The following is a 6,809-nucleotide window of genomic DNA, read 5'->3' as shown; positions in this document are numbered from 1 at the left end:
TATAGTGCCCATATTGGGTTCTGAAGGCTATTTTAAAGATGTCTTTTGTCTTGATCTTTACCTGATAGTATCCCGAACGCAAATCAATCTTGAAAAAATTCTGAGCACCTTATAATTGGTTGAAAAGATCATCAATCCTGGTGATGGGGTACTTATTCTTGATTGTGACCCTGTTTAGTTCTCTGTAGTCAATACACAACCTCAAAGACCCATCACTTTTCTTTGCGAACGTGACTCCAGCACCCCAAAGGGATATGCTTTGTCGAATGAACTCATTATCGTATAACTCCTTGATTTATTTCCTCTGTTCTTCCATCTCGACACGACTCATTCGGTATGGGGCAACCAAGATGGGCTAGGTGTCAGGCTGAAGATCTATGGTAAATTCGACTTCTCGATCTACTGACAGTTCTAGTAGTTTATCAGGGAAAACGTCTGGAAAATCTCGAACAACAGGAATATCTTGAATGAAAATCTTTCTTAGCCTTGCCTAACGTGGAAAAGAATAACTGAGTTAAGGCATTTGATAAACAATGCAATTACCACGTGTGAATAATATATAAAATTTTTATTAATTTGTGAAAGACTTTTTGTTAAGAATTTGAATAGAAGCTTCTTACGAAAATAATCCACAGTTGTGTGATACGCTGTTAACCAATTCATTTCTAGAATTATATCAAAATCTCTCATGTCAAGTGTTATAAGATCTACGCTCAATTTTCTACCTACTATTTCTATTATATAAATTTTGTATTTAACATTCTCTAGTAGTGTCTCATCCCCAAGTGTAAACACAAACAGTATAGAATCAAGACTTTTAGGTAACACATTTAAATTTTGAATAAAAGTATGTGAAAAAAAAGAATTGGAAGCACTAGTATCAACTAAAACATGTGCAAGGTGGTTGCAGGTACGTACCTTGTATTATGTGCAGGTTGGCTTCAACATCCTGCTGGGTGAGTGTATATACTCTGCCCTGAACTGCGGGTCTGTCCTGATTTTAATTTTATGGACAGTCTCTTGCGTAGTGCTAGGTACTCTTGCATATGCAACAGGTATTGTTGAAGCGATAGCAAGGTTGGTCTCCATGATTCCTGCCATAGTGCTGGTAAATCGTGTTGCGTTCTATCACTGGGGCCTAGGAGGGAGCTTGACTTGTGGGCATTGGTCTCTTGTTCTGCTGATTCAATGCAGTAGGTGCTGGCTTGCAATGTGAAACTAAGGGCCTAGAGTTACCCACTAATGGAAGAAAGTGCAGAGGTTCCTTTCTATCAACTGTGTCTTAGCCAAAACTGCTGAGTAAGTGCTAAATAAGTGTTGAACTCGAACATATACAACTGTTGTCTGATTTTAGGATGGAGACCCCACTCAAACCTTCTTGTCTTTCCGCCTTCATCTGTCATGCTCTCAGGAGAGTACCAGCCACTTCAGGAATTTTCGAGCATACTCTGACACTGACAAATCTCTCAAAACAAAGTGTGCAAACTCCATCTCCTTTAGATGTTCGAGGTGTTTTGAAAGGTACTCAATATTGAAAGCTGTCAGAAAATCTTCCAGGTGAGTGGAGTGGGTAGAGTAGCCTACTTCAGTTGCCACCAATGCCCTACCTCACCCACGAACATTTAAGTGGCAAAAATAATCTCCTGTTTGAGAACTACTCCAAGGATTGCGAAGGCCTTCTCCATCTCTACTAACCAGTATTCTGCTTCTTCAAAAGTGGATACCCTAGCAAAAGTAGATAGATTAAGTCTTTTATACCTCTCAATGTAGCTTGAGTCCATCACGGGTGGAGGGGGATCAGACAACTTCTTCCTCTCTTTCCTGGCCTGCTAGGCAAATATGTGTCTCTCTAGCTTCTCGAAGAGCCAATTGACATGCTCCTGATATAGAGACCCAAAACCTTAGGTAAAATAAATTTGCATTAAAGATGCGGAAGCATATAATAATATCAGGGTTTACATTCTTCATATATAAATTAGAATGCCCAATAGAGCTACAAAAATGTCCATTTCATAGCGGTTCATAAAAAAACGAAATAAACAAATCAAAATAGTAAATAAATTTATAGGGAGATTAACCTTCACTAGCTCTTGATAGGATTTCGAGGACACCTACTCACAGACCTCCTGCTGATTAGGATCTGAATCTTGATCTTCTTAATCTGAAATGGTTAATAGGGCTGAGCTACACTATCCCAATAAAAATATCATACTACTCACCGATATGGAAACTGAAGATTGGTAAAAAAACATAAAATGACTAATGGAGCTCTTAATTTAAGAAAATTCATTTATCATATGGAAAATCATTTATTGCATACTTACCATTATGAGATTTTCAAAATCGACCTGTAAAGACAATAACTCAAATAACATTATGATTTCTTATACACATGAGCAAGAACAACAACTTTCCTTGTAACGGCCCCAAAAATTTAGAATGAAATATGTGTATTAAAAATGTCAAATGCGGAAGCATAATAAAAATTTTGATTAACATCCCTTACACTAAAACCAAAAACGTGCTCAAAATATAAAAGAACAAACTAACTAAAAGAGATACTCGAAAATAAGAACTATAAATATAACTACGGAGTCTTTAGGCGTCCCCCTCGCCGTCTTCCTGCGGAACGGGCTCGGGAACAATGTCTTCCTGATCTGAAATGGTTAAATAAGGAATGAGCTACACCAGCCCAGTAAAGACATCACACTATCTCACCGCCACGGAAGTAAAGGTGGGTAGAAAACACAAAAAGACCAATGGAGCATAACTTATGATAAACTCGTTTATTAACATAAAAACCTTTACTGTCCACTTACCTCGGTGAGATTCATGAAAAACAACTTATGAAAATAATAACATTATCATCATCATAAAATCATATGAACTGTATAACAGAATACTTACCATGCCTTTGCATCTCAATCATTAAACAATACATTTTCCTCATTTACCAGCCTACTAGTATCCATGGGAATCCATAGGGGTCCCGCTACCCGTGAACCCTTAACATTTACAACCTTATTCCAGAGCCGTCCCCATACCTCGTCCGGTATGGGCACCAAAACCATGAACCTCAATACCCCGTCCGGTATGAGGGTGAAATGGGCCGTCCCCATACCCCGTCCAGTATGGGCGTCAAAACACAGAAGGTCTCCATACCCCGTCCGGTATGAGAGACCACGTTCCTGGTAGGGTTCCCTACGGATCCGGTCCGTCCACCATCTCCCAGAATATCTAGTCAAGCTGTCCACATTATCTATTTATCAATTCATGTAACCTTTTATTCCTTTTTTCCTCAGTCACCATCATCAAATCACACACAAACATGCAAACCAGTAATTTATGCCAAACAAGACAACACACAACATCGGGTTCTCAGTCATTCAACCCATAATCAATAAAACAGTGATATATGCACACGAAACTATGAAATAAAAACATCAGACATCATACTGCATTTAAAACTGTAAAATAGAACAAACAACAATTGACCGACAAATACACTAGACTCGGGCTACATTAGCGACCTTAAACAATTTCACACATCTATTGATTCATGAAAAACCGTTTTATCATTTATTGAACTTTAATACCGTGATAGGAAATAGGGTAAGGGGTCCTTACTTGTTTCGGGGTCTGAATACGGCTCTACAGTGCGCCTACAGGCTATCCCTAATTTTCTCTGAATTTTTTCCGGGGAACTGAAACGCACTACTGGTACCTGCACGTGTCCCAAAAAATCCCAAATTAGACCTAGGGCCCCTTTCAGCCAATATCGCAATTCCGGCACGCGACTCTGCCGTGCTCCGGCGATGGCGCCGCCGCTTGCAGCGACGATTCGCCTTGGGTTGGTCGTTTTTGGCCGAATTTGGCCATGCTTGCATCGGTCCCCGCGATAGAACAACCCTAGGGCCCTCGGTGGGCCAAAAAATCACGAAAAACCAAAACTTACCAGCGGTGGTGCTCTCGGGTACAATGGCTCCTCCGGCGTGAGTCGCGTTTTGATGTTTGACTCCGATCAACCTGTAGAGAAAAGAACGGTGATCATAATGGTATAAAATTTGCATCAAACGGAGGTCGGGAAGGGCCTCATCGGAGGAAAAAACCGAGGAGGGGCGCAGCGGCACCGCTGGGTTTCAGCTGGGTTTTTCGGCCGTTTGGCCGGTGGTTTGGCTCCGGTTTGGCCATAGGCGGACTCAGCGTCGAAAAACAAGCAAGGGGAGAAAAATTACCTCGATCGGCGATCGGAAACTTCCCCGGTGCGGCGACGGGTGGCGGCGACCGGCTCCTCCGGCGTTTGGTTCTTCTTCTCCGGCGAGCACTAGCGGCTAGGGTTTCCTTGGTCAAGTGTGGGTAGGGGTATTTATACCCTTTGCCTTTTAATCTTGACCGTCCATCAAGATTGAATCTGGACCGTCCGATCGCGATTTAATTGGGATTAAATCTGGGCCGTTCATCGCGATGCAATCTGGGCCGTCCGTGCCTGATTGAATCTGGGCCATCCGTGCGCGTGGATCCGGGCCGTCCGTGCGCACGTTTGATCTGGGCCGTCCGTGTGCGCGAGAACTGATCTGGGCCGTCCGATCGTGCGCACGCGGATCGCCCACGTGGCCCGTTCCCTGGTCAGCGTTGCCTTGCCACGCGGCGCATTCTGATTGGCCGGGGTTACTGACCGGGCCGCTGACGTGGTGCTAACGTGGCACAACTTTTCTAAATTGCGTTTTGACCCCCGGTTTCCGATTTGTTTTTCAAAAACAGCCCCAGAATCCAAATTTTCACCCCTTTTTTTCAAAATCAATTTCAATTAAGTCCAAATAATATTTTTACCTAATTTTATCATTTTTATTATTTATATTTTCATTGAATTAAATTAAATTAAGTTAAATAAAAAATCAAATAAATAAATAAATAAAATTTTTATTTTTTTATTTGGGTGTTACATTCCTTTTTATCTGCTTATTGGTACCTCTAGGGGTCCATAGGGATGTCTCCCTATGCGTGAACCCAATATCTAAACTTGTAATTAACTGGTCGTCCCCATACCATGTCTACTATGAGCGCCAAAAATTTCGTCCCTTGATACCCGATCCGATATGAAGTAACGTTTACAGTAGGGTTCCCTATGTACCCGGTCCGTCCACCATCTCCCAAGATATCCAGTAAGATAACCATTTATTAATTCACATAATCAAGCAATTTCTCATCTATATATTAATTTCACATTTCACAAATCAACCATACATCACGCAAAACAAGCAATATGTATCAAGGAAACACAACTGAATCATTTAACTAACAGCTTAGTAACTTGTAATTAATCCCAAAGTTTTCTAAATTTAACAAAATACCACATTATTAATTATTAAGTTTAAATTCCATAATAGGAAATAGAGTGAGAGATTCTTACCCGAATCAGTGTCCGAAATACCGTACTTTTTATTGCACCTCCTGACGGGCCCCGAATTTCTTGAATTTTTTTACGGAGATTAAACATACTTCACACACCTAAAAAAATACCTCAAAAATTCAAAATCGGTGTTAAAAATCCCTTCTGACAAATTTTGAGATTCTGACACAGCGGTGGCGCCGTGCTACGGAGACAGCACTGCCGCCCGCGGCAGCAGTTTGCCTCGGCCTGACCATTTTCTTCCAGTTTAGGCCAATTTCGGCCAACTTTACATGTATCCCTGCAAAAAATACGTTAAGGAGCCTCGGTTGGCCGAAAAAAATCAGGAAACTAAAACCTACCGGTGGGAGGATGTTTGGGTGTGGCGACTCCGCCGGCTCTCCTTCGCGACTAGGATTCCTCCTTTGGTCAACCTATAGAAAACATAATAGTAAATATAACGGTGAAAAAATCACATAAAACGAGAACCGAAAAGGGGCTCATGAGAGGAGGTTGCGAGTTTTGGGTCGCGGCAGCCCTGTCAGGCTTTACCCGTAGTTTTCAACTCACCCGCTATTCGTTTTGCTCTTATATGGCCACAGGGGTGCTCGAAATCAAATTTCGAGTGGGTAGGAGAATTTTTACCTTTTTTGGCAGTCAGAGGTGGCTTTAGTACGGCGGCGGTCGGCAGTCGGCGGTCGGCTACCTTCTCCGGCGTTTGGTCCTTCTTCTCTGGCGGGGGGGAGGGAGCTAGCAACTAGGATTCGAGTTCTATATGATATGAAATATTTATACTCATCCTGTATTAATCTAGACCGTCCATCGCGATCGATCTCATTCATCCGATCGCGCCTAAAGAAGAAACGAATATGGACCGTTCATCATAATTAATCTCGACCGTCCGATCGCATCTAAGGTGAAAACGGATCCAAGTCATCTGCACGCAAGGGATCAATTCTGGGCTGTCCAATCATGGAACACGCGGATCACCAGCGTGGCCTCTTGTGTGGCGCCGACGTCAGCACGCCTGGCCAGGCAGCGTACTCCAGTTCGTTGAGACTGCTGATTAGGCAGTTCTACATGGCCAAACTTTCTCTATTTGTACTTTGACCCCCTGTTTTCAATTTATCTTTCAAAAACACCCCTCGAACTCAAATTTTCACCCCTTCTTTCCAAAATTATTTTTAATTTCGTCCCTAATTCATTTTTTTCCAAAAATTCAATCAAATTAAAATAAAATAATTTTTTTGATTATTTATATATATATTCCATAATTCGTAAAATTATCTCGAGCCAATTTTCGAGCCCAGGTGTTATACCTGAAGTGATCTCTCTCAGACTGCTCTATTTAGCGGCATACATGTCACAACAAAGGTTTGAGATTCGGATTATATTGAATTATTCTAACCCTATATGCAAT

The sequence above is a fragment of the Carica papaya genome, chromosome 8 (genome assembly GCF_054855325.1).
Source record: "Carica papaya isolate Zhongbai chromosome 8, ASM5485532v1, whole genome shotgun sequence".
Taxonomy (NCBI): domain Eukaryota; kingdom Viridiplantae; phylum Streptophyta; class Magnoliopsida; order Brassicales; family Caricaceae; genus Carica; species Carica papaya.
This window is presented reverse-complemented; position numbering follows the sequence as displayed.